At 48.6% G+C, this 27,799-nt stretch overlaps 3 non-coding genes across 3 annotated transcripts; all 3 read right to left on the bottom strand.

Annotated features, from left to right (window-relative positions):
* Positions 1–9,899: 9,899 nt before the first annotated feature.
* On the bottom strand, positions 9,900–9,973 carry TRNAL-AAG (transfer RNA leucine (anticodon AAG)). The gene has a single exon. It is a non-coding gene; the product is annotated as a tRNA-Ile (tRNA).
* Positions 9,974–13,697: 3,724 nt separating this feature from the next.
* Positions 13,698–13,771, bottom strand: TRNAI-AAU (transfer RNA isoleucine (anticodon AAU)). The gene has a single exon. It is a non-coding gene; the product is annotated as a tRNA-Ile (tRNA).
* Positions 13,772–13,879: 108 nt separating this feature from the next.
* TRNAI-AAU (transfer RNA isoleucine (anticodon AAU)) lies at positions 13,880–13,953 on the bottom strand. Its single transcript has one exon. It is a non-coding gene; the product is annotated as a tRNA-Ile (tRNA).
* Positions 13,954–27,799: the final 13,846 nt, after the last annotated feature.

Below are 27,799 nucleotides of genomic sequence, written 5' to 3'. Positions count from 1 at the left end.
TGCCTCTAAGTCGTGCTTCGACACGTGGGAGATATAGCCGCATCGAGGGCGTTACACATACCCTCAGCCCCGAGGGAGAACTACTCCCTCCTCGTCATGGAGAGCACCGGGATGATGAAGATAGCCACCGGAGAGGGATTCCCCCTCCGGCAGGGTGCCGAAACGGCTCTATATTGGCTTTCGGTGGCTACGGAGGCTTCTGGCGGCGGAACTCCCGATCTATTCTGTTCCCCGGTCGTTTTAGGGTATATGGATATATATAGGCGGAAGAAATACACTAGGGGAGCCATGAGGGGCCCACGAGGGTGGATGGTGCACCCAGGGGGTGGGCGTGCCCCCTGCCTCGTGGCTTCCTCGTTGCTTCCCTTACGTACACTCCAAGTCTTCTGGGTTGCTTCCGTTCCGAAAATAAGTTCCGTGAAGTTTCAGGTCAATTGGACTCCGTTTGATTTTCCTTTTCTACGATACTCAAAAACAAGGAAAAACATAAACTAGCACTGGGCTCTGGGTTAATAGGTTAGTCCCAAAAATCATATAAAATAGCATATAAATGCATATAAAACATCCAAGGTTGATAATATAATAGCATGGAACAATCAAAAATTATAGATACGTTGGAGACGTATCAGTTGTGCCTGGTCTTGAGTCTTGGTGACTGTATGTCCCTGCAAGGCGGTTAGATGCAAGCACTCTACGTCCTCAGGTCCCGGCCCTCGAGCAAGCTCAGCCGCCGCTGGTATGCCAGGTCGCGATGCCGTGGTCAAGGCCAGGGGTGAGGGATGGAGAGCCAGTAAGAGCTCCTGAGTTGCGATGCTCAGGAGCCCCCCTTTTAACGCACAAGCGAATTGCATAGGTTGAATAGACCCGCGGTGGGCAGCAATCGAGCAGGTGACAGCAGTTGGCAGGTTGAGCATGGAGAGCAGGTCAACTTGGATAAACGCAGGAAGATACATGCCACCGGGTCCGGCCCGAGCGGCTGGGGGATGATGCAGCCCGAGGGGCGCCCCCAACAAGGTAAGCTGAAGACATAAGCAAAAGGGATACATGCTGCAGGGATGGACCCACGTGGCCTGGGAATAATGCAGCCCGTGGGGCGCTCCCAGCTAAACGAGCTTGGAAGATGTCACCTGGTTCTGTAGACGAAGTAGAGTTGGTGCAGCTGAAGGCGCGCGTTGAAGAAATGACTCCTCATGAGCCGCCAGAACCCTGAGCCTCGGGAGGCTCCGAGGGTTCGGGAGGTTCCCTGAAGACCGTCTCCATCTCCTTCAGAACGGCGTGGTACCTGGCTTCCTGAGCCGCCAGGACACGTTGCATGTTGCGCTGATAGGCCGACGCCACACTCGGCAAGCCAAAGGGCATACGAACGTAGCTGTGCGGCGGGCCCTCGCAGCGGCCCACACGTGAAGGGCAGAAATGTTGGGGAACGTAGCATAAATTCAAAATTTTCCTACGTGTCACCAAGATCTATCTATGGAGTCATCTAGCAACGAGGGAGGAGTGGATCTACATACCCTTGTAGATCGCGCGCGGAAGCGTTCAAGAGAACGGGTTTGATGGAGTCGTACTCGTCGTGATCCAAATCACCGATGATCCTAGCGCCGAACGGACGGCACCTCCGCGTTCAACACACGTACGGAGCAGCGACGTCTCCTCCTTCTTGATCTAGCAAGGGGGGAGGAGAGGTTGAGGAAGACTCCATCCAGCAGCAGCACAATGGCGTGGTGGTGATGGAGGAGCGTGGTGATCCAGCAGGGCTTCGCCAAGCACTGCGAGATATGAGGAGAAAGAGAGGGAGGGCTGCACCAACGAGAGAGATCAAATCCGTGTATTGGGCAGCCCCTAGGCCAAGTATATATAGGGGAAGGAGAGGGGGCTGCGCCCCCTTTAGGGTTCCCACCCCTAGGGGGGAGCAGCCCTAGATGGGTTTTGGGTGGCGGCCAAGAGGGGGAGGAGAGGGAGGCGCAGGGAGCATGGGCCTTAGGGCCCATCTGCCCTTAGGGTTAGCCCCCTCTCCCCTTCTAGGCGCATGGGCCATGGTGGGAGGCGCCCTAGCCCACCTAGGGGCTGGTTCCTTCTCACACTTGGCCCATGTATGCCTCTGGGGCCCATGCCCCCCCCGGTGGACCCCCGGACCCCTCCGGTGGTCCCGGTACATTACCGATAAACCCCGAAACTTTTCCGGTGACCAAAACAGGACTTCCCATATATAAATCTTTACCTCCGGACCATTCCGAAACTCCTCGTGACGTCCGGGATCTCATCCGGGACTCCGAACAACATTCGGTAACCACATACAAACTTCCTTTACAACCCTAGCGTCATCGAACCTTAAGTGTGTAGACCCTACGGGTTCGGGAGACATGCAGACATGACCGAGACGTTCTCCGGTCAATAACCAACAGCGGGATCTGGATACCCATGTTGGCTCCCACATGTTCCACGATGATCTCATCGGATGAACCACGATGTCAAGGACTTTAATCAATCCCGTATACAATTCCCTTTGTCTAGCGGTACGATACTTGCCCGAGATTCAATCATCGGTATCCCGATACCTTGTTCAATCTCGTTACCGGCAAGTCTCTTTACTCGTTCCGTAACACATCATCCCGTGATCAACTCCTTGATCACATTGTGCACATTATGATGATGTCCTACCGAGTGGGCCCAGAGATACCTCTCTGTCACACGGAGTGACAAATCCCAGTCTCGATTCGTGCCAACCCAACAGACACTTTCGGAGATACATGTAGTGTACCTTTATAGCCACCCAGTTACGTTGTGACGTTTGGCACACCCAAAGCACTCCTACGGTATCCGGGAGTTGCACAATCTCATGGTCTAAGGAAATGATACTTGACATTAGAAAAGGTTTAGCATACGAACTACATGATCTTGTGCTAGGCTTAGGATTGGGTCTTGTCCATCACATCATTCTCCTAATGATGTGATCCCGTTATCAATGACATCCAATGTCCATGGTCAGGAAACCGTAACCATCTATTGATCAACGAGCTAGTCAACTAGAGGCTTACTAGGGACATGGTGTTGTCTATGTATCCACACATGTATCTGAGTTTCATATCAATACAATTATAGCATGGATAATAAACGATTATCATGAACAAGGAAATATAATAATAATCAATTTATTATTGCCTCTAGGGCATATTTCCAACAAGAAACGCTCCTGAGATGTGGCCCTGTTGAGCCCTGGGACATCGATGCAGACGCGCAGCCCAGCATCCTCGCCAGGATGCGGAGCTTGCCTTGTGGGCGGCCGTCGTCGTGCATGGCTCTTGCTTCTTGTAGTTCCTGGGTGGTCTTAGTGATGAACTCCTGAGTGGTGGACATTCCTTACCCTGTGCTCTCCTGAGGGTCGCGTGCCGCGAAGCACGCCTCCAAGTGATGCCCAAGCGCCTCCCTCGTGAGGTTGGCAAGGTCTGAGGCCCTCCAGAAGAGAGCCCCCAAGCCCTACCTGAGGAGAGCGCCGGGTGCGCCTTCCTATGCGATAGAGGGAGGCGCCCCTGGAGCGGGTGCTGGTCCTGACGTGGCTTCTGCCGCGACGCTGTCCTCCTGAGGTCCTGCACGGCGAGGCTGCTTCTTCTTGGGGATGGTCTCCAGAGGGCCTTCATTTCTACTGTCGGGGTCGTCGATTGCAGCAGCGTGAAAGGCGCGCTCAAGGGAGCACACCGCATCTCTCTCTTCACACGGGACCGTGATGATTCCTTCGCTTCCTGGCATCTTGAGAACGTTGTAGCCGTGATGAGTGACTGCCATGAACTTGGCCAGGGCCGGATACCCGAGGATGGCATTGTACGGCAGGCGGATGTGCGCGAGTCGAAGTCGATGAGCTCGGTGCGGTAGTTCTTGCGCTCCCCGAAGGTGACAGGCAGGCGGACCTGCCCTATCAGCGTGGTGGAGCTGTCGGTCACTCCTAAGAAAGGCTTGATGGGCAGGAGCTGCTCATATGGCACTTGAAGGTTATCGAACGTGTCGACGGACAGGACGTTGAGCCCTGCGCCACCGTCGATGAGGGTCTTGGTGACCTGAGCGGGCGCGTGGACTCGAGCTTGGGGAGCGACGCGTTCACCTCGCGAGCAAACTGCTTGAAGATACGCTGAGAGGCTGGGGCATGGGCGCCGCCCAAGATGCAGGAGATCGCACGCGACTCCTGGAAGCCCCCAGCCCCCTCATCCTGATGGTGGTCGTCGTTCCTTCTTGGTGGCAGCAGCGGGGGAAGACCGGCGTTACCCTGGGGGCGATCCCCTCGTGGCGGGTCCCTCCAGGCGCCCTCGCGAGGTTGGTCCTGCCAGCGGTCCTCACGAGGTCGATCGCGTCACTCCTGGCGCGGGCCACGGTCGTCCCAGCGTTCGCCTTCACGTCCTCCTCCGCGGCCGTAGCCCTGGTCATTGCGCTCGGGGCGTCGACCGTAGTGTCCTTCTCGTATGGCTCTGAGCTCTTGACAGTCGCTGGTGTTGTGGGTGTTCAGGTTGTGGAAGGCGTAAAACGGTCGGCCGTTCTTGGATGACTCGGGCTGATCCCTGCCCCGCTTGATGTCGGGCTCCGCTGCGAGCACAGCTACCTCCTTGCGCTTCACGTCCTCGGCCTTGGCCTTCTTCTCCTCCACGCCCATGGCTGGCGGCTCAAGAAGAGAGAGGCGCCCCTCCTCAGCTCTTGCGCACCTGGTCGCCAGGTTGAAAATCTCCTGAGATGTGCAGAGCTCCTCATGGATGGCGAGCTCTTCCTTCATCTTGACGTCACGGACGCCGTCGGAGAACGCGGAGACGATGGCCTCGTCCGTGACCTTGGGAATCTTGAGGCGGGTGTTGTTGAAGCGCTGGATGTACTTCTGGAGGGTCTCTCCTGGCTGCTGCCTGATGCGGCCGCGGCCGGTGAGCGGTCGCGAGTGCCCTGGAAGTTGGCGACGAAGCGGTCGCGCATCTCGTCCCAGGAGGAGATCGAGCCGTGCTGCAGGTCCAGGAGCCAAGAGCGAGCTCCATCCTTGAGAGCCATGGGAAACTAGTTCGCCATGACCTTTTCGTCACCGTTGGCCGCTTCGGTGCCCAGCTCATAAATCTGCAGGAACTCCATGGGGTCGGCGGCACCATCGTAGCGAGGAGGCAGATCCGGCTTGAACTTGCCCGGCCAGGCGACGCTATGCAGCTCGAGAGTGAAGGCGCGGCAGCCAACCATAGTTGCCGGGGCCTGCTTCGGAGGTGGAGCTTGGTCTTGACGGAGTCCGCGCTGCACCATCGCGGGCGGTGCGCGGTCTTGACGAGGTGGCGCGGGGAGCGCAGGTGCAGCTTCTCGCGGCCGCGGAATTTCTTGGCAGCTTCTCTCTTCACGCGCGTGCGCCTGGCGCGGCGGATCACGTCGCGGAGCCACGCGCCTTGGTGCCAAGGCGACGTCTTGGGGCTGAGGTGGTGGAGGCGCGCCATGAGCCCCGTCGCCCATGGCTGGTTGAGGGGGAGGCAGAGAGTGGGACGGCGTCGGAGAGCCCCCACGGCGCGGACGAGCTCGGCGACGGGTTCAAGCCACTCCTCGTAGAGGTCGTCGATGGGGCGGTAGCGCAGGAGCTCGTTCGCTGCGAGGAGCGCGGCCCGTGCCTCCATGGGAGTGTGGTGTGCGTGAGACGAAGAACCGGCAGGGGTCAGCGATGGAGTGGCGGTGCGGCCGTCCTGCCGCACCGAAGGATGCAGCGAGGACGCCTGCTGCTTGTTCCCCGCTGGGCCGGTGACAGCGTTGTCGGCGGGGGACGGAGAACGGCGATGTGGCCCGCCGATGGGTGCCGTCTGAGCGACGCGGGTGGTGAGGGCAGCCCGACGCTCAGCTCAAGCACGGCGAGCGTCCGTCATAGAGACGACGGAGCGACGAACTGATGGAAGAGAGGCTACGGCGCACCACTACCTGGCGCGCCAAATATCGGATGTGGGTTCCGGCAAACCCTTAAGGTTCGAACACTGGGGTGCGCGCGAAGTCTTTCCCTCCTACCAATCCGCGCCCTAACTCGCTAAGATCTCGCGGACGAACTCGACGAACTCGTAACACAGGAAGACACAAGATTTATACTGGTTCAGGCCACCGTTGTGGTGTAATACCATACTCCAGTATGATGGTGGTGGATTGCCTCTAGGCCAGATGATGAACAGTACAAGAGAAGAACAACCTCCTGAGGTTGAGGTGTTCTTGAGCTTGGTGAGCTTGTGTGTGTGGATGGTCCTATTTATATTGGCCCTGGTCTTCTTCCCAAATATCGAGCGGGAAGGGAGCCAACAATGGCGGACTAATTCGAAGGGGGACAGCTAGTACAAGCTATTCTGATAAAAGTGGTCTTCGCCTGCGAAAAGCTCTGTGGTGACGTCGTCTTCAGCTTCACGATGACCTCCGTCTTGCCATCCTTCTAGTCTTGGTCTCGTTGCACCAATATGGCAACCTTTGCCTTATGCCTCGGTACTCTTCGCCTGCGCTGGCCTCCTTAGCACCAAATAGGAAATAAGGACGTTGCGCATGCTGGCGCCCACCTGGTGTCGTGCGTCATGGCTCACGTCACAAGGGTCTCGTGAGGTTTGACCCGTTTTGATATCTCCGCTCCTCGTGAGCCTGCCTGGTTAGGCCACTTCCGAGAAGGTCTTGCGTCGTCCGTCTCGCGAAGCTTGGACCCTCGCGAGGGTTTTGGATGCTTTGCTGGTGAAGATGGGCCGTACGGCCTGCTGGCTCAACCACACCGCGGACCGCAGGCAGACAAGTTTGAAACCCCATTCTCATAATGCGACAGTCAGTGATCTGCGCAAGCCCGAGCAGACGTTGAGGCGGGCGGAGGGCGGCGCGCGTGCGTCGGGTGAGAGGCCTCGAACAGGACGTACGTCTGTTTGTTGTTGGCTCGTGTTAGCCTTTTATCATGGGCGCGGCCGTGAACCGCTCGGTCGGTTCCAGGCCCACGGCGCGTTGTATGGGCCGTGCCGCTGGCCCAACACATCCATCCACCAGACAGGACGAAACGCCAAAAAATAATTATTTTTGACATGACGCCAAAACAATTTATGGCGGCGGGCGGGGCAGACATAGGGCGGCTACACGGGATGCGGATCCTGTCTCTTCTGCCCCGTTCGCCCAAGATACGTACGGCCGCTCATCCTGTGCCCTCCCCGATTTCCATGGATCCGGCGTCCACCAGCCAGCCTGCAGCGACAACGATCAAATTTATATTTAACCCGGCCGGCTTGCACAATCCTGGGGACTCTGTCAGTGGGAGTGAAGTCCTGCTTGCTAGCTGCTGCTGCGAATTCACTCGCTTCAAATCTCAAAAAGCACAGTTGGACACCTCTTCGTGACGCTTGTTGGACTCCCTTGACGCTTGGTGGACAAGCACTTGTGACGCCGGCACGTCAAACCGTCAAGCCAAAGCCTTCCTCATCATGCTTGTGACGTGGATAATTTGGAATGAGCGAAATGCAAGAGTGTTTAGGTTTTAAAACGCTCCATCGACTATCTTGCTTAACACCATCTCGACCGAAGCCAACCTCTGGGTCACCGCCAGTGCAAAAAAAATAGAATCTTTCATATTACAAGAGTAATAATTCATGTGGTGTCGTGAGTGAATTGTAACAAACTTTATTCTCTCTTATTTATAATGGATGAGGCAAATTTTTTGCCTCCGTTTAAAAAAAAACACCCGGCCGGCTGAAGTCGTGAGGTCCATTACTCTGCAGCCGTATACCACTGTGCAAAATATTATCGTCAGCGATGCACCGATGAAACGGGACGGACAGGGAATAAATAAAACAAAACACGATTAGGTTCGATTCCGGCCGGCCGGCCAAGACGCTTGTGCGTGGAAGGCGGCGGCAGGATCGACCGATCTGGTCGCCAGATCCTCCGATTCAATCCAATCCAATCAATCTAGCAGCTACGCTAGGAGCGACTTATTATTGAACAGATGGTACAATACTGATCATATCACATGCATGAACACCTTGGCCCCCCGGTCCAGCAGCTAGGCTAGCTGATGGAAGCCGTACGCATGCATGCACAGGGTGTTTGTTTTCAGAGACTTATTGATCTAGCGACTTAAATAAATCTCTATAAGTACCATCTAAACCAAACAGAAGAGACTTGGACTTAAAGTGGGCATTTGAGACTTATAAAATAAGACTCTCAAGAAGAGACTTATAAGGACTTATAGTTGTAATATAGTCTTATAAAGACTTATAAGTCCCGGAAATCAAACAGATAAAGACTTTTTAAGAACTCGAGACTTATAAATTGGGACTAAAAAAAGTCTTAGGACTTATAAACCAAACAGAGCCTCAGTTGCTTGCGTTGCATGCCCACGACCGCAGGCCACAGTTGCCCATGCAACAACCAACAATGCTGCGTACGTTACTGCTAGCTGCAGCTACTCATTCATCCACGGGCCAGATCTACACCTTGTACGAATGCAGGCAACACGCTGGCCTTACTACTAGCCACCGTACCTGGCACACTGACTGCGTCCATCTCCTAGCCAATCCACGCAGCTAGCTAAGTGATCAAGCGCTAGCTAGCGGTACAGTCTACGGTGTGGCAGTAACTTCACCGGCTACAATGGTGGATGGAGATGTGCGAGCGGAAGGGAGATAGACGGCATCACGTGTGCGTGGACGGGGACCGGGCGTCGGCTCCATGCATGTTACGCATCCGTGCGCGCGTACACAACCAATACAGCTATGTGACGTGCCTCTGCTGCGTACCTCTCCCCATCTCCATCTCGATCTCAGCTATCTGTTTCGGCTATTGATGATCGTGATGGAGCCAACAAATGGTCCCGTGAGACAACGATCCATCTCCCGGCCGGCTGCTTTTGGGGAGCCGGGGAGGCGGATCATAGCGGTGCTCGACCTAATCCGCTTTGAGAGAAGAAAAGAAAGATCGTTGCATGTTGCTGTCGAATCCGCCGGTCCGTTGCTATAGCTTTGTGCCCCAGCGACAGCGAAATGTACTTGTGTACAAAGCCGGAAGACACTGTTCACTGCTGGCCGTACAGTGTGTTTTTACTTCTGTAGTTGTTGGTGACAATGTGATCTGCGTACCCCATGACCGTGAAAGGAAGATGCATGTACGTGTGCGTGAGACGACCGCTCAAGAGAACATCGACTTAGAAGTAGAGTAAAATGTCTAGGTCAAACTTTGAAACAATGGACGCTAGCTAGCTAGTGCATGGCCAGCCAAATGTACAATCACCGCGTGTAGGGACACATTTCTGGTTGACATTTATGTACTCCACATGCAATGTGTGCACTACCGGCAGTGGCACTTTAGATCTTCAATGTGTGCTGTTGCGTCCGGGTTGCACGGTGGATCATGTGAACCATGATCGACCGCGCATGCATACGCACCGCCAACCGGGCTATAACGTACGTGTGCACCCAACACCACACCACACATATGTCTGGTCTCTGACTCTCTGATTTTTCTTACTAGACGTACGCCTTTCCCTCCACTTCTTCCTTCAAGGTGCCTGCGTACCACTGGTACTAGAAGACGACGTTGCATGCAGCAGTAAGCCGAGCGACATCACCATGCAGTAGGACAACGCATGGCAAATCATTGGAGCCATGGCGTAACCCGGCAGCCGGCCTGTGGCATCTTTCTCTTAGATAACAACGTGAAGCTAGCTAGTCACATAAGTTGTGCTCAATGAGACAATGACAAGAGCAGCAGCAGGTCCACGGAGCATGATGAGAGCTGGAGGGGAGCACGTCGAGCGGTGCTCTCAGTTTTTTTTTTAGGATCCGGTGCTCCGAGATGTAGGGATTGGCAGGAGCGGAAGGAGGACGGCGACGGCAGGAGCAATTCTTTTAGCACGTGAGTCGCGACGTGAAATTACTCTGAGAAAAAAATGCAGAATATGAAAAGGTTGGCCCATGCAGGTCTCGAACCTGCGACCTTGGCCTTATTAGGACCACGCTCTGACCAGCTGAGCTAATAGGCCAGTCTAATTAGATGATTAATGGATTCTTTATTAAATATTTCTCGAAAATAAATAAATGACTACTCCATTCGAATATATAAGGCCTAATGTGCTTTTCGAGATTGCCTTTGACCATGAGTTGTAGTAATAATATACAACATGCATGCTACACAAAACACATCGCTAAATTCAAATGTGAAAGGAGTTTCTCATGATATAATAATCAATCGTCACAGGCACTCAGCTGCAACATGGACTTCAAGAAATAATGTGAGAGTGTAAGGTTGAGCCATGTATTAGTAAATTAGTACTTCATACTAACTACTAGTTGCTACTACCTCCGTCCTGGTTAACTAGTTCTTCTCGTATTTTGGATCACTTTTATCATAATTTTAATCAATAAATATAGGTTATACATAATAAAAAATAATATTATTAAAAACTACAATCAAATACGTATCCAATAATTTTTTTTGTGACAATCATTAACATTTTCTAGTAAAATATGTGGTTGAACTTTGACTCAAAATATGATAGGGACTAATAAATCAAGATACAGGTAGTTTACATGTTGGTTATTAGGTTGGCTATACGTGGTATGACAACTTCATATAGCCGATTGTTGGCTACACTATTAACTATGCTCTAAGGTGATGTAAGCGGGCTATAAGGATTTAAATAATATATTCTTACTGAGTTGGAGCAAAGAGAAGAGAAGCTGAATTGGAGCAAAGAAAAGAGAACCAGGCTACAGATTCATACCCAGCTGCAACACGTGCTCCTAGATCCTTGATGTATGTTGTTACATCTGGGTTGCACAGTCGATCATGTGAACCATGCTCGACCACGCATGCATATGCACCACCAACCGCGAGCTACGTACGTGTGCACCCAACGACAATAGCTACATGTAAGTCGCATGAATTTACCAATGAAATTGGGTCAGTCGAATTTGGTAAGAATAAGCAAGCTCGTCGGAGGGAGGGAAGGAAGGAAGGAGCAGCTGTCGGTCTATCTTAAAGGTGCGGCAGGTGCAGGGGGTCGTCAGCCTCCTTGTCCATCTTAGGGCATCTCCAGCCGCGCCCCCAACAGGCCCCCTCAGGCCACTTTTTCGGCGCCGGCACCGAAAAAACTGCCCAGTCGCGCCCCCAGGACGCCGAAAATCGCCGGTTCGGACCTTTTTTCCGCCCGGCGGTCACAGGCCGAACCCGGCGCGCTGGGGAGCAGTTGGGGGCTCCGGCGCTAGGGAAAAGCATGTCTGGCCCACACCGACAGGGGAAAAGTCAAGGTTTTCTTCCCCCGACTCGCCTCGCACCCCCTGCGCCCTCGCACGCCTGGTTTTCTTCCCCTCGGCCACCACTAGCTATATCCCGGCGACGGCCGCCGCCCTACTCCGCTAGATAGCCATTCCCCGCCGAAAAATAGCAGCGCTTCGCCGCGGCAGCCCCTCCCACAGCAGCTGGGCGTTTCCGGCCGCCGTTTCCGGCCGCGGAGGCGCGGTTTAGCGGCGGGTACACGCCCACCGAGCGCAAGGTGTTCGGTGTTTTGCCTGTCTCGGCGATGGACTCGAATGACGAGGAAGAGCTCGCCGCGCTGCTGGAGGAGGAAGCCGCGACCGACGTCCAGGAAGAAGAGCATCTCATGGTGCTCGCCGCCCTCGCCCAGCTGCTGGCGAGCAATGAAAAGCCGCGGCGAGGTGGCTCGGCGCCGGGGCGGGTGAAAGCAAAGAACCGGGATCGTCTCGAAGGCTACTGCATGCTCTACTCCGACTACTTCGCCGATGCTCCACTTCATGGCGAGAAAACATTTCGGCGCCGTTATCGGATGAGCCGAAAACTCTTCCTCAGGATTGTGAATTCCATCCGGGAGTTCGACAACTACTTCAAGTGCAAGATGGATTGCACTGGCGCTCTTGGATTCACCTCCATCCAGAAGTGCACGACAGCGATGAGGATGCTTGCATATGGAGCTCCCAGTGATTCACTCGACGACTATGGGCGCATGGCCGAGTCCACCAGCATAGAGTGTTTCTTCAAGTTCTGTCGGGCAGTGGTGGCAGTGTTTGGGCCACAATACGTGAGAACACCCAATGCGGAAGACACTGCTCGGATCCTAGCCCAGAATGCAGCAAGAGGATTTCCTGGGATGCTTGGAAGCATCGACTGCATGCATTGGAAATGGAAGAATTGCCCATTTGGTTGGCAGGGGATGTACAAAGGCGCCAAAGGTGGTTGCAGTGTGGTGCTTGAGGCGGTAGCCACACAGGACCTCTGGATTTGGCACTCCTTCTTTGATATGCCAGGAACTCACAATGACATCAACGTGCTGTAGTGCTCTCCTGTTTTTGCCAAGCTCGTTGAGGGCCATTCTCCTCCGGTGAACTTCGAGATCAATGGGCACCAATACAACAAGGGGTACTACCTAGCAGATGGCATCTATCCGAGATGGTCGACATTTGTGAAGACGATCTCAAACCCTGCGGCAGGAGACAAGAACGCCTGGTTTGCGAAAGTTCAGGAGACTTGCAGGAAGGATGTCGAGCGGGCATTTGGTGTGCTCCAATCTCGATTCGCTGTTGTTCGGTACCCCGCTCAGACCTGGTCCAAAGATCAAATGTGGGAGATTATGACTTGCTGTGTCATCTTGCACAACATGATCATCGAGAGCGAGTAAGAAGATCCAGTGTTTGACACTGAACCATACTACAGGCAGGGTCCTCTAGCCGAAGTTGATCACCATCTACCAGCAACTTGGACTGCCTATCTCAGTATGCGTCAGGAGATCCGAGACCCACAGGTGCATCTTCAACTGCAGAAAGATCTGATTGAGCACCTATGAAGGCTCAAGGGGGACGCCGTGTGATGAAATACGAGTTTTTATTTGTTGAACTATATAATTTGTATTGAACTATTTGTTGTTGTACTATTTTGTTGAAGTATTTGATTTTTGTGTGATGAAATATGTGATAAGAAATAATTGTGTTGATAATTGAACGCCAAGACACGGCGAAACCACGCCGAATATGAGCCTATTCTCGCCCATATGGGCCCTTTATTCGTCGAAATTGGGCTGCAAAGTGGGCCAATTTCGACGCCCGGGGGCGACGACTGGGCGCAAAACCGCCCCCAGCGCCGATTGTATCGCCGGCTCTTCCTCAGGGGACGATTTTTATGCGTGCTGGGGAGGGGGGGGGGGGGGGGGAGGGGGGGGGGGGGCAACGGCTGGAGATGCCCTTAGGGATAGCGGGGTGCAGGTTTGCCGGCTTCGGAATTGAAGGTATGCCTTCCTACATTTTTTCCTTCAAGGTGCTTGTGTACCACCGATGCTGGAAGACGACGTTGCATGCAGCCGCAGCAGTACACCGGGCGACATCACCATGCAGTACGACAACGCACGCATATGGCAAATCATTGGAGCAACCATGTTGTAGGACAACAGGGCGCCCTGTGGCATCCTTCTCTTTGGATAACAATGTGAAGCTAGCCACGTAGCTGTCCGAGGGGAAGGAAGGGGGGAAACGGAAGGCGGCCGTACGGGTAACATATGTCGACACACACTCATGCATGTACCGATGTATTGTAGACTGTAGTACATGCTTTAGAGAGATATCCGCCTGATCGGGGCGCAACAGTGATCAATGACAACGATAGGTTACAAGGACATGTACGTAGCTAGTAGTGCAATTTTTAAGATCGGCACGAGAAACTACTCCCAAGGAAAAATAATTGAAAAGAAAAAAGGACGTTGGCCCATGCAGGTCTCGAACCTGCGACCTTGGCCTTATTAGGACCACGCTCTAACCAGCTGAGCTAATAGGCCAATTCACTTACCTAAATAATGTATAATTTTTAAGTAAAACGTATAATTTTTAAGTAAAACGTAATTGCATAGTAAAAGCGATTACAAAAATTGAAAAGTAAAATAGGTTGGCCCATGCAGGTCTTCAACCTGCGACCTTGGCCTTATTAGGACCACGCTCTAACCAACTGAGCTAATAGGCCAACTCACATCAATTAATAATGTACAATTTATTTAACTAAAATGTAATTGCATAGTAAAAGCATTTACACCCGGGCTGATCAAATCTGCTCCCTTAAATGTCCACGGAAAGCATTAACCTGCCTTTGAAATGTCCTCCGAACAACCATAACCCCGCTTTCGACCCTCCATGTTCATGCAAAGCCATGCACGTCCATCTCGTATGACATCAATTCATAACAAATTCAACAATTTCACACACAAAAAAAACACAAACACATGCGAACATAAAAATCAAAAATTCATATCAAGATAGACGATACACGAATGAATCAATCGAGTCTTGTGTTATGCTCGATGATCTTCTTCTTCTTCATTTCGAGCCACTTCTTGCTTTAGTCATCCAAAAGGCTAGCATCTTGCAATATGATCCAAGAATCTTTCGTGTATCTTGCAAGCCTCAATCTATTTCTCTTCTCCTTCTTCTTCTTCTTCTTCTTCTTCTTCTTCTTCTTCATTTAGAGCCACTTCTTGCTTTCGTCATCCGAGAGGCTAGCATCTTGCAGTATGATCCTAGAATCTTTCGTGTCCCTTGCAAGCCTCAATCTCTTTCTCATTGATCTTCTTCTTCTTCTTCTTCTTCTTCTTCTTCTTCTTCTTCTTCTTCTTCTTCTTCTTCTTCTTCTTCTTCTTCTTCTTCTTCTAGCATCTTGCAGTATGATCCTAGAATCTTTCGTGTCCCTTGCAAGCCTCAATATCTTTCTCGTTGATCTTCTTCTTCTTCTTCTTCTTCTTCTTCTTCATTTCAAGCCACTTATTGCTTTCGTCATCCAAGAGGCTAGCATCTTGCAGTATGATCCTAGAATCTTTCGTGTCCCTTGCAAGCCTCAATCTCTTTCTCATTGATCTTCTTCTTCTTCTTCTTCTTCTTCTTCTTCTTCTAGCATCTTGCAGTATGATCCTAGAATCTTTCGTGTCCCTTGCAAGCCTCAATATATTTCTCGTTGATCTTCTTCTTCTTCTTCTTCTTCTTCTTCTTCTTCATTTCAAGCCACTTCTTGCTTTCGTCATCCAAGAGGCTAGCATCTTGTGGTATGATCCTAGAATCTTTCGTCAAACAATATAGACATCGGATTTGAGAGCTTGGTCCATCAATAGTCGTCTGATTTACACACGAATTCTTAATTCTAAGGGAGTTTGAAATCTTATCACATTTAATTGTTTGAAGGTTTCTCTTTTATTTTAAGATTTTTTTGCGTCTGTAGAAATTTTTCACTTTTAAGCATCTTTAATAATTAATGTATAGTATATATGATATTTAGAAATAAAATATCCTATTTTGTGACATCGCATGAGGTATCATCTAATCTAGTATATACCTCCTCTTTTCACAATATCAATCTGCATGTATATGTGTACATAGTTAAAATAGGGGATAATCTAGCGTGTTTAAAAGTTTATTAAGTCTGGTCGGTTCTGGCATGCATATACTCTTTTTAGTACAAAAGAATGCTACAACAATGAAATAAAGGCCCCCAATATTTGACCCAAAAGTTCACAAAAAGATGCAACTGCACACAAAAAACCTATTTGCAAATTTGCAAAAAGAATAATTGCACAAAAGAGGCCTAAAGACAATACCCAATGTGGTATAATGATAAGTCTTCATGCATGCATTTGTGTGGTATTTATACATATTTTGGATCATCATTGGAAGGCTCTTTGTGTTGGGGAACGTAGTAATTTCAAAATTTTCCTACGCACACGCAAGATCATGGTGATGCATAGCAACGAGAGGGGAGAGTGTTGTCCACGTACCCTCGTAGACCGAAAGCGAAAGCGTTATAACAACGTGGTTGATGTAGTCGTACGTCTTCACGGCCCGACCGATCAAGCACCGAAACTATGGTATCTCCGAGTTTTAGCACACGTTCAGCTCGATGACGATCCCCGGACTCCGATCCAGCAAAGTATCGGGGAAGAGTTCCGTCAGCACGACGGCGTGGTGACGATCTTGATGTTCTACCGTCGCAGGCTTCGCCTAAGCACCGCTACAATATTATCGAGGATTATGGTGGAGGAGGGCACCGCACACGGCTAATAAATCTTAAGGATCAATTGTTGTGTCTATGGGGTGCCCCCTGCCCCCGTATATAAAGGAGCAAGGGGGGAGAGGCGGCCAAGGGGAGGAGGCGCGCCCAAGGGGGGCAATCCTACTCCAAGTAGGATTACCCCCTCTTTCCTAGTCCAAGTAGGAAAGGGGAAGGAAGGGAAGGAGAAGGAGAAGGAAGGAGAGGGAGGAAAAGGAGGAAAGGGGGGTCGGCCCTCTAGTCCAATTCGGTTTGGGCTAGGGGGGTCGCGCGCCCTGCCTCCTCTCTTCCACCACTTGGCCCATGAGGCCCATTACTTCTTTCTCGTATTCCCGTAACTCCCCGGTACCCCCGAAAATACCTGAATCACTCGGAACCTTTCCGATGTCCGAATATAGTCGTCTAATATATCGATTTTTACGTCTCAACCATCTCGAGACTCCTCGTCATGTCCGCTATCTCATCCGGGACTCTGAACTCCTTCGGTACATCAAAACTCATAAACTCATAATATAACTGTCATCGAAACCTTAAGCGTGCGGACCCTACGGGTTCGAGAACAATGTAGACATGACCGAGACACGTCTCCGGTCAATAACCAATAGCGGAACCTGGATGCTCATATTGGCTCCTACATATTCTGCGAATATCTTTATCTGTCAGACCGCATAACAACATACGTTGTTCTCTTTGTCATCGGTATGTTACTTGCCCGAGATTTGATCATCGGTATCTCAATACCTAGTTCAATCTCGTTACCGGCAAGTCTGTTTACTCGTTCCGTAATACATCATCTCGCAACTAACTCATTAGTTGCATTGCTTGCAAGGCTTAAGTGATGTGCATTACCGAGAGGGCCCAGAGATACCTCTCTGACAATCAGAGTGACAAATCCTAATCTCGAAATACGCCAACCCAACATGTACCTTTGGAGACACCTGTAGAGCTCCTTTATAATCACCTAGTTACGTTGTGAAGTTTGGTAGCACACAAAGTGTTTCTCCGGTAAACGGGAGTTGCATAATCTCATAGTCACAGGAACATGTATAAGTCATGAAGAAAGCAATAGCAACATACTAAACGATCAGGTGCTAAGCTAACGGAATGGGTCATGTCAATCACATCATTCTCCTAATGATGTGATCCCGTTAATCAAATGACAACACATGTCTATGGTTAGGAAACATAACCATCTTCGATCAACGAGCTAGTCAAGTAGAGGCATACTAGTGACGTTTAGTTTGTCTATGTATTCACACAAGTATTATGTTTTCGGTTAATACAATTCTAGCATGAATAATAAACATTTATCATGAAATAAGGAAATAAATAATAACTTTATTATTGCCTCTAGGGCATATTTCTTTCACTTTGGGCCATAAGATTGGGGTTGCCAAATTCTTATGTAATCCATTCATGTGCCATACATACCATGGGACTCCCAACTTAATGAACAATAAATGTAGTAGCGCAGATCTAAAATTCAAATGGACAATACTTAGTACCGAGTGAGATTTAGGGCATTGTTGGTTGAGTGAGAATTAACAAACATGGTTTTTTATGCATGGTTATCTTTTAAATTTTTTTGTAGGACAAGAAAAGGCGGGAGTTGTTTCAATGCTGGCACATTATAAGAAGATATTTCTACGATCTCTATGATCAATTCTACATAGAGGAACTTTGTTTGCAAAGCATCAACATCTGTTTCATCACTCTAATTCCAGAAAAATCCAGGGGCTTCAGGAGTCAATGAATACATGCATATTTCACTCCTCGACTGCACAATTAAGTTGTTGACCAAGTTATTGGAAAATAGGCTTCAATCCATCATTCTTCGGCTAATCCATATTAATCAGCATGGCTTCATGAGAACAAGAATTATTCATGGTTGCATTGCTTGGGCATATGAATACCTTTTCCAATGTTACTCAATAAGAAACCCACTATGGTGCTCAAACTGGACTTTGATAAGACCTTTGACAAGGTTGAGCATGGAATGAACATGGCTATTCTCAAGTAGAACGGGTTTGGCAATAAATGATGCAATTGGATCAGCCAAATTCTATCAATTGGTACTTCTGTTGTACTCCTTAATAGTGTTCCAGGAAAACAATTTGTGTGCAAGAGAGGAGTAAGGCAGTGTGACCCCCTCTCTCCCCTACCTTTTGTTATTGTTGTAGATTTTCTTCAAACTATTCTCAATAATGTCATGCAAAAACAGTTTATTGAGCCACCAATCTCCCCTACATCTTGCCCTGATTTTCCAATCCCACAGTATGCCTATGGTACCCTAATAATCATGCAAGCTTTCCCTAATCAACTGCAACACTTGGAGAGGCTGTTGGATCTCTTTTCACATGCATCTGGCTTAAGGGTCAACTTTCAGAAATCAAACCTGCTGCCTATCAACATCCCACAAGAAGAGATACCGAACCTTTGCAGCATTTTAGAGCGTCAAATTGGGACTTTTCCATTCACATATGTAGGTATGTATGGAGTTCTTTGTGTACATTATTGAGAGGATTTAGAAGAGAATGAACTCTCGTCCATAATTCTTGAGCTATGATGGCAGACTATTGATAGTTAATGCAGTACTTTCATCACTTCCAAATTTTGTTATGAGTTGTCTGTTGGGGAACGTAGCAGAAATTCAAAATTTTCCTACGTGTCACCAAGATCTATCTATGGAGAAACTAGCAACGAGGGGAAGGAGAGTGCATCTACATACCCTTGTAGATCGCTAAGCGGAAGCGTTCAAGTGAACGGGGTTGATGGAGTCGTACTCGTCATGATCCAAATCACCGATGACCAAGTGCCGAACGCACGGCACCTCCGCGTTCAACACACGTACAGCTCGGTGACGTCTCCCATGCCTTGATCCAGCAAGGAGAGAGGGAGAGGTTGAGGAAGACTCCATCCAGCAGCAGCACAACGGCGTGGTGGTGGTGGAGGAGCGTGGCAATCCTGCAGGGCTTCGCCAAGCACCACGGGAGAGGAGGACTTGGGAGAGGGGAGGGCTGCACCAAAGGCAAAGGTCAGATCGCGTGTTATGGGCAGCCCCTAGGCCTCACTATATATAGGGGAGAGGGAGGAGGGTGCGCCCCCTCTAGGGTTCCCACCCCTAGAGGGGCGGCAGCCCTAGATGGGTCTTGGGGTGGCGGCCAAGGAAGGATTCCCTCCCCTCCGAGGCACCTAGGAGGTGCCTTCCCCTCCTAGGACTCTTCCTTTAGGGTTTCCCCCACCCTAGGCGCATGGGCCCTAGGGGGAAGTGGCGCCCAGCCCACTTTGGGCTGGATCCCTTCCCACTTCAGCCCATGGGGCCCTCCGGGATAGGTGGCCCCACCCGGTGGACCCCCGGGACCCTTCCGATGGTCCCGGTACAATACCGATGACCCCGAAACTTGTCCCGATGGCTGAAACAGGATTTCCCATATATAAATCTTTACCTCCGAACCATTCCGGAACTCCTCGTGACATCCGGGATCTCATCCGGGACTCCGAACAACATTCGGTAACCACATACAAAACTTCCTTTATAACCCTAGCGTCATCGAACCTTAAGTGTGTAGACCCTACGGGTTCGGGAGACATGCAGACATGACCGAGACGTTCTCCGGTCAATAACCAACAGCGGGATCTGGATACCCATGTTGGCTCCCACATGTTCCACGATGATCTCATCGGATGAACCACGATGTCAAGGACTCAATCAATCCCGTATACAATTCCCTTTGTCTATCGGTACGATACTTGCCCGAGATTCGATCGTCGGTATCCCGATACCTTGTTCAATCTCGTTACCGGCAAGTCTCTTTACTCGTTCCGTAACACATCATCCCGTGATCAACTCCTTGATCACATTGTGCACATTATGATGATGTCCTACCGAGTGGGCCCATAGATACCTCTCCGTTTACACGGAGTGACAAATCCCAGTCTTGATTCGCGCCAACCCAACAGACACTCTCGGAGATACCCGTAGTGCACCTTTATAGTCACCCAGTTACGTTGTGACGTTTGGCACACCCAAAGCATTCCTACGGTATCCGGGAGTTGCACAATCTCATGGTCTAAGGAAATGATACTTGACATTAGAAAAGCTTTAGCATACGAACTACACGATCTAGTGCTATGCTTAGGATTGGGTCTTGTCCATCACATCATTCTCCTAATGATGTGACCCCGTTATCAACGACATCCAATGTCCATGGTCAGGAAACCGTAACCATCTATTGATCAACGAGCTAGTCAACTAGAGGCTTACTAGGGACATGGTGTTGTCTATGTATCCACACATGTATGTGAGTTTCCTATCAATACAATTATAGCATGGATAATAAACGATTATCATGAACAAGGAAATATAATAATAACTAATTTATTATTGCCTCTAGGGCATATTTCCAACAGTCTCCCACTTACACTAGAGTCAATAATCTAGTTCACATCGCCATGTGATCAACACTCACAGGTCACATCGCCATGTAACCAACATCCAAAGAGTTTACTAGAGTCAATAATCTAGTTCACATTTACCATGTGATTAACACTCGATGAGTTCTGGGTTTGATCATGTTATGCTTGTGAGAGAGGTTATAGTCAACGGGTCTGAACCTTTCAGATCCGTGTGTGCTTTACAAATCTCTATGTCATCTCCTAGATGCAGCTACCACGCTCTATTTGGAGCTATTCCAAATAACTGTTCTACTTGGAGCTATTCTAAATTGTTGCTCCATTATACGTATCCGGTATCTCTACTTAGAGCTATCCGGATAGGTGTTAAGCTTGCATCGACGTAACTCTTTACGTCGAACTCTTTATCACCTCCATAATCGAGAAAATTCCTTAGTCCATTAGTTACTAAGGATAACTTTGACCGCTGTCCTGTGATCCATTCTTAGATCACTCTTGTACCCCTTGACTGACTCATGGCAAGGCACATTTCAGGTGCGGTACACAACATAGCATACTGTAGAGCCTATGTCTTAAGCATAGGGGACGACCTTCGTCCTTTCTCTCTATTCTGCCGTGGTCGAGCTTTAAGTCTTAACTTCATACCTTACAACTCAGGCAAGAACTCCTTCTTTGACTGATCCATCTTGAACACCTTCAAGATCATGTCAAGGTATGTGCTCATTTGAAAGTTCCATTAAGCGTTTTGATCTATCCTTATAGATCTTGATGCTCAACGTTCAAGTAGCTTAATCCAGGCTTTCCATTAAAAACACTTTTCAAATAACTCTGCATGCTTTCTAGAAATTCTACATCATTTCTGATCAACATATATTTATCAGAAATTCTATAGTGCTCCCACTCACTTCTTTGGAAATACAAGTTTCTCATAAACTTTGTATAAACCCAAAATCTTTGATCATCATCAAAGCATACATTCCAACTCCGAGATGCTTACTCCAGTCCCTAGAAGGATTGCTGGAGCTTTGCATACTTATTAGCGTCTTTCAGGATTGACAAAAACTTTCCGGTTGTATCACATACAACCTTTCCTCAAGAAAATCGTCGAGGAAACAATGTTTTGACATCCTATCTGCAAGATTTCATAAATAATGCAGTAATCGCTAATATAATTCCAACAGACTCTTAGCATCGCTACGAGTGAAAAAGTCTCATCGTAGTCAACTCCTTGAACTTGTCGGAAAACATCTTAATGACAAGTCGAGCTTTCTTAATGGTGACATTTACCATCATTGTCCGTCTTCCTTTTAAAATCCATCTGCACTCAACCGCCTTACGACTATCGAGTTGTTCTGCCAAAGTCTACACTTTGTTTTCATACATGGATCCTTTCTCGGATTTTATGGCCTCGAGCCATTTATCGAAATCCGGGCCCACCATCGCTTCTCCATAGCTCGTAGGTTCATTGTTGTCTAGCAACATGACTTCCAAGACAGGATTGCGTACCACTCTGAAGTAGTACGCATCCTTGTCATCCTACGAGGTTTGGTAGTGACTTGATCTGAAGTTTCATGATCACTATCATAAGCTTCCACTTCAATTGGTGTAGGTGCCACAGGAACAACTTCCCGTGCCCTGCCACACACTAGTTGAAGAGACGGTTCAATAACCTCATCAAGTCTCCACCACCCTCCCACTCAATTCTTTCGAGAGAAACTTTTCCTCGAGAAAGGACCCGATTCTAGAAACAATCCCTTATTGCTTTCGAATCTGAGACAGGAGGTATACCCAACTATTTTGGGTGTCCTATGAAGATGCATTTATCCGCTTTGGGTTCGAGCTTATCAGCCTGAAACTTTTTCACATAAGCGTCGCAGCCCCAAACCTTTAAGAAATGACAGCTTAGGTTTCTTTAAACCATAGTTCATATGGTGTCATCTCATCGGAATTACGTGGTGCCCTATTTAAAGTGAATGTGGTTGTCTCTAATGCCTAACCCATAAACTATCATGGTAATTCGATAAGAGACATCATGGTATGCATCATATCCAATAGGGTGCAGTTATGATGTTCGGACACACCATCACACTATGGTGTTCCAGGCTGTATTAGTTGTGAAACAATTTTCACAATGTCTTAATTCTGTGCCAAACTCATAGTTCAGATATTCATCTCTATGATCATATCATAGATACCTCATCCTCTTGTCACGATGATCTTTCAACTTCACCCTGAAATTACTTGAACCTTTCAATAATTCAGACCCGTGATTCATCAAGTAAATATACTCAACATCTACTCAAATCATCTGTGAAGTAAGAACATAACGATATCCACTACACGCCTCAGCACTCATTGGATTGCACACATCAAAATGTATTACTTCCAGCAAGTTGCTTTCTGGTTCCATTTTACTGAAAATGAGACTTTCAGTCATCTTGCCCAAGTGGTATGATTTGCATGTCTCAAGTGATTCAAAACCAAGTGAGTCTAAACGGTCCATTTGCATGGAGTTTTCTTCATGCAAATACACCAATAGACATGGTTCGCATGTCTCAAACTTTTCAAAAATGAGTGAGCCCAAAGATCCATCAACATGGAGCCTCTTCATGCGTTTTATACCGATATGACTTGAGTGGCAGTGCCACAAGTATGTGGTACTATCATTACTATCTTTTGGCATGAACATGTGTATCACTACGATCGAGATTCAATAAACCATTCATTTTAGGTGCAAGACCATTGAAGGTATTATTCAAATGAATAGAGTAACTATTATTCTCTTTAAATGAATAACCATATTGCGATAATCATAATCCAATCATGTCTATGCTCAACGCAAACACCAAATAACAATTATTTAGGTTTAACACCAATCTTGATGGTAGAGGGAGCGTGCGATGCTTGATCATATCAACATTGGAAACACTTCCAACACATATCGTCAGCTCACCTTTAGCTAGTCTCCGTTTATTCCGTAGCTTTTATTTCGAGTTACTAACACTTAGCAACCGAACCGGTATCTAATACCCTGGTGCTACTAGGAGTAGTAGTAAAGTACACATTAACACAATGTATATCCAATATACTTCTATCGACCTTGCCAGCCTTCTCATCTACCAAGTATCTAGGGTAATTCTGCTCCAGTGGCTGTCCCCCTTATTACAGAAGCACTTAGTCTCGGGTTTGGGTTCAACCTTGGGTCTCTTCACTAGAGCAGCAGCTGAATTGCCGTTTCATGAAGTATCCCTTCTTGCCCTTGCCCTTCTTGAAACTAGTGGTTTCACCAACCATCAACATTTGATGCTCCTTGATTTCTACTTTGGTGTCAAACATCGCGAATATCTCAAGGATCATCATATATGTCCCTGATATATTATAGTTCATCACGAAGCTCTAGCAGCTTGGTGGTAATGACTTCGGAGAAACATCACTATCTCATCTGGAAGATCAACTCCCACTCGATTAAAATGATTGTTGTACTCAGACAATCTGAGCACAAGCTCAACAATTGAGCTTTTATCCCTTAGTTTGCAGGTTAAGAAAATCGTCGGAGGTCTTATACCTCTTGACGTGAGCACAAGCCTGAAATCCCAATTTCAGCCCTCGAAACATCTCATATGTTTCGCGACGTTTCAAAATGTTTTCGGTGCCTCAACTCTAAACCGTTTAGCATTACGCACTGAACTATCATGTAGTCATCAAAACGTGTATGTCAGATGTTCGCAACATCCACAGACAACGTTCAGGTTCAGCACACAGAGCGGTGCATTAAGGACATAAGCCTTCTATGAAGCAATGAGGACAATCCTCGGTTTACGGACCTAGTCCGCATAATTGCTACTATCAACTTTCAACTAAATTTTCTCTAGGAACATAACTAAACAGTAGAACTGAAGCGCGAGCTACGACATAATTTGCGAAGACCTTTTGACTATGTTCAGGATAATTAAGTTCATCTTATGAACTCCCACTCAGATAGACATCCCTCCAGTCATCTAAGTGATTACATGATCCGAGTCAACTAGGCCGTGTCCGATCATCACGTGAGACGGACTAGTCAACATCGGTGAACATCTTCATGTTGATCGTATCTACCATACGACTCATGCTCGACCTTTCGGTCTTCTGTGTTCCGAGGCCATGTCTGTACACATGCTAGGCTCGTCAAGTCAAAAGTGTTTGCATGTGTAAATCTGTCTTACATCCATTGTATGTGAACGTTGGAATCAAACACCCGATCATCACGTGGTGCTTTGAAACAACGAACTGTCGCAACGGTGCACAGTTAGGGGGAACACTTTCTTGAAATTATTATGAGGGATCATCTTATTTACTACCGTCGTTCTAAGTAAACAAGATGTATAAACATGATAAATATCACATGCAATCAAATAATAGTGACATGATATGGCCAATATCATATAGCTCCTTTGATCTCCATCTTGGGGCTCCATGATCATCTTCGTCACCGGCATGACACCATGATCTCCATCATCGTGTCTTCATGAAGTTGTCACGTCATCTATTACTTCTACTACTATGGCTAACGGTTAGCAATAAAGTAAAGTAATTACATGACGTTTATGTTGACACGCAGGTCATAAATAAATTAAGACAACTCCTATGGCTCCTGCCGGTTGTCATACTCATCGACATGCAAGTCGTGATTCCTATTACAAGAACATGATCAATCTCATACATCACATATATCATTCATCACACCCTATTGGCCATATCACATCACATAGCATACCCTGCAAAAACAAGTTAGACGTCCTCTAATTGTTGTTTGCATGTTTTACGTGGCTGCTATGGGTTTCTAGCAAGAACGTTTCTTACCTACGCAAAAACCACAACGTGATATGCCAATTGCTATTTACCCTTCATAAGGACCCTTTTCATCGAATCTGATCCGAGTAAAGTGGGAGAGACAGACACCCGCCAGCCACCTAATGCAACTAGTGCATGTCAGTCGGTGGAACCGGTCTCACGTAAGCATACGTGTAAGGTTGGTCCGGGCCGCTTCATCCCACGATGCCGCCGAATCAAGATAAGACTAGTAACGGCAAGCATATTGAACAAAATCAACGCCCACAACTACTTTGTGTTCTACTCGTGCATAGAAACTACGCATAGACCTAGCTCATGATGCCACTGTTGGGGAACGTAGCAAAAATTCAAAATTTCCTACGTGTCACCAAGATCTATCTATGGAGAAACTAGCAACGAGGGGAAGGAGAGTGCATCTACATACCCTTGTAGATCGCTAAGCGGAAGCGTTCAAGTGAACGGGGTTGATGGAGTCGTACTCGTCGTGATCCAAATCACCGATGACCAAGTGCCGAACGCACGGCACCTCCGCGTTCAACACACGTACAGCCCGGTGACGTCTCCCATGCCTTGATCCAGCAAGGAGAGAGGGAGAGGTTGAGGAAGACTCCATCCAGCAGCAGCACAACGGCGTGGTGGTGGTGGAGGAGCGTGGCAATCCTGCAGGGCTTCGCCAAGCACCACGGGAGAGGAGAAGGACTTGGGAGAGGGGAGGGCTGCACCAAAGGCAAAGGTCAGATCGCGTGTTATGGGCAGCCCCTAGGCCTCACTATATATAGGGGAGAGGGAGGAGGGTGCGCCCCCTCTAGGGTTCCCACCCCTAGAGGGGCGGCAGCCCTAGATGGGTCTTGGGGTGGCGGCCAAGGGAGGATTCCCTCCCCCCCAAGGCACCTAGGAGGTGCCTTCCCCTCCTAGGACTCTTCCTTTAGGGTTTCCCCCACCCTAGGCGCATGGGCCCTAGGGGGAAGTGGCGCCCCAGCCCACTTTGGGCTGGATCCCTTCCCACTTCAGCCCATGGGGCCCTCCGGGATAGGTGGCCCCACCCGGTGGACTCCCGGGACCCTTCCGGTGGTCCCGGTACAATACCGATGACCCCGAAACTTGTCCCGATGGCTGAAACAGGATTTCCCATATATAAATCTTTACCTCCGAACCATTCCGGAACTCCTCGTGACGTCCGGGATCTCATCCGGGACTCCGAACAACATTCGGTAACCACATACAAAACTTCCTTTATAACCCTAGCGTCATCGAACCTTAAGTGTGTAGACCCTACGGGTTCGGGAGACATGCAGACATGACCGAGACGTTCTCCGGTCAATAACCAACAGCGGGATCTGGATACCCATGTTGGCTCCCACATGTTCCACGATGATCTCATCGGATGAACCACGATGTCAAGGACTCAATCAATCCCGTATACAATTCCCTTTGTCTATCGGTACGATACTTGCCCGAGATTCGATCGTCGGTATCCCGATACCTTGTTCAATCTCGTTACCGGCAAGTCTCTTTACTCGTTCCGTAACACATCATCCCGTGATCAACTCCTTGATCACATTGTGCACATTATGATGATGTCCTACCGAGTGGGCCCAGAGATACCTCTCCGTTTACATGGAGTGACAAATCCCAGTCTTGATTCGCGCCAACCCAACAGACACTTTCGGAGATACCCATAGTGCACCTTTATAGTCACCCAGTTACGTTGTGACGTTTGGCACACCCAAAGCATTCCTACGGTATCCGGGAGTTGCACAATCTCATGGTCTAAGGAAATGATACTTGACATTAGAAAAGCTTTAGCATACGAACTACACGATCTAGTGCTATGCTTAGGATTGGGTCTTGTCCATCACATCATTCTCCTAATGATGTGACCCCGTTATCAACGACATCCAATGTCCATGGTCAGGAAACCGTAACCATCTATTGATCAACGAGCTAGTCAACTAGAGGCTTACTAGGGACATGGTGTGGTCTATGTATCCACACATGTATCTGAGTTTCCTATCAATACAATTATAGCATGGATAATAAACGATTATCATGAACAAGGAAATATAATAATAACTAATTTATTATTGCCTCTAGGGCATATTTCCAACATTGTCTGCTTCTCTACAAAGGAATCATAGATCAAGTAGACAAATATAGGAGACATTGCTTTTGGAGGGGCAAAGACTTGGAACTTAAAGTCTCCACCCCTTGCTACCTGGGAGTTAGTATGCAAGCCCAAGAATGAAGGTGGTTTGAGAGTGCTAAACCTACACACTCAAAACATTGGCCTTTCAGTAAAGATGGTGCACAAATTCCTAAATCATTGTGACCTTCCTTGGATTCATCTAATTTGGGAATTCTACTATCCACATGGCGTCACCTCTGCAACTCCTTCTCATTGCTCCTTTTGGTGGAGAGATTGCTAAAAGCTTCTGCCCCGTACAAGGAAAATGCAACATGTTTGATTGAGGATGGCAGTTCAGTTGCTTTCTCGAGTGATAGATGGGGCGATATTACTAAAACGCAACTCTGG

Source organism: Triticum urartu, chromosome 4A, assembly GCF_056163025.1.
Source record: "Triticum urartu cultivar PI428250 chromosome 4A, HENAU_Tu73, whole genome shotgun sequence".
Taxonomy (NCBI): domain Eukaryota; kingdom Viridiplantae; phylum Streptophyta; class Magnoliopsida; order Poales; family Poaceae; genus Triticum; species Triticum urartu.
This window is presented reverse-complemented; position numbering and strand designations above follow the sequence as displayed.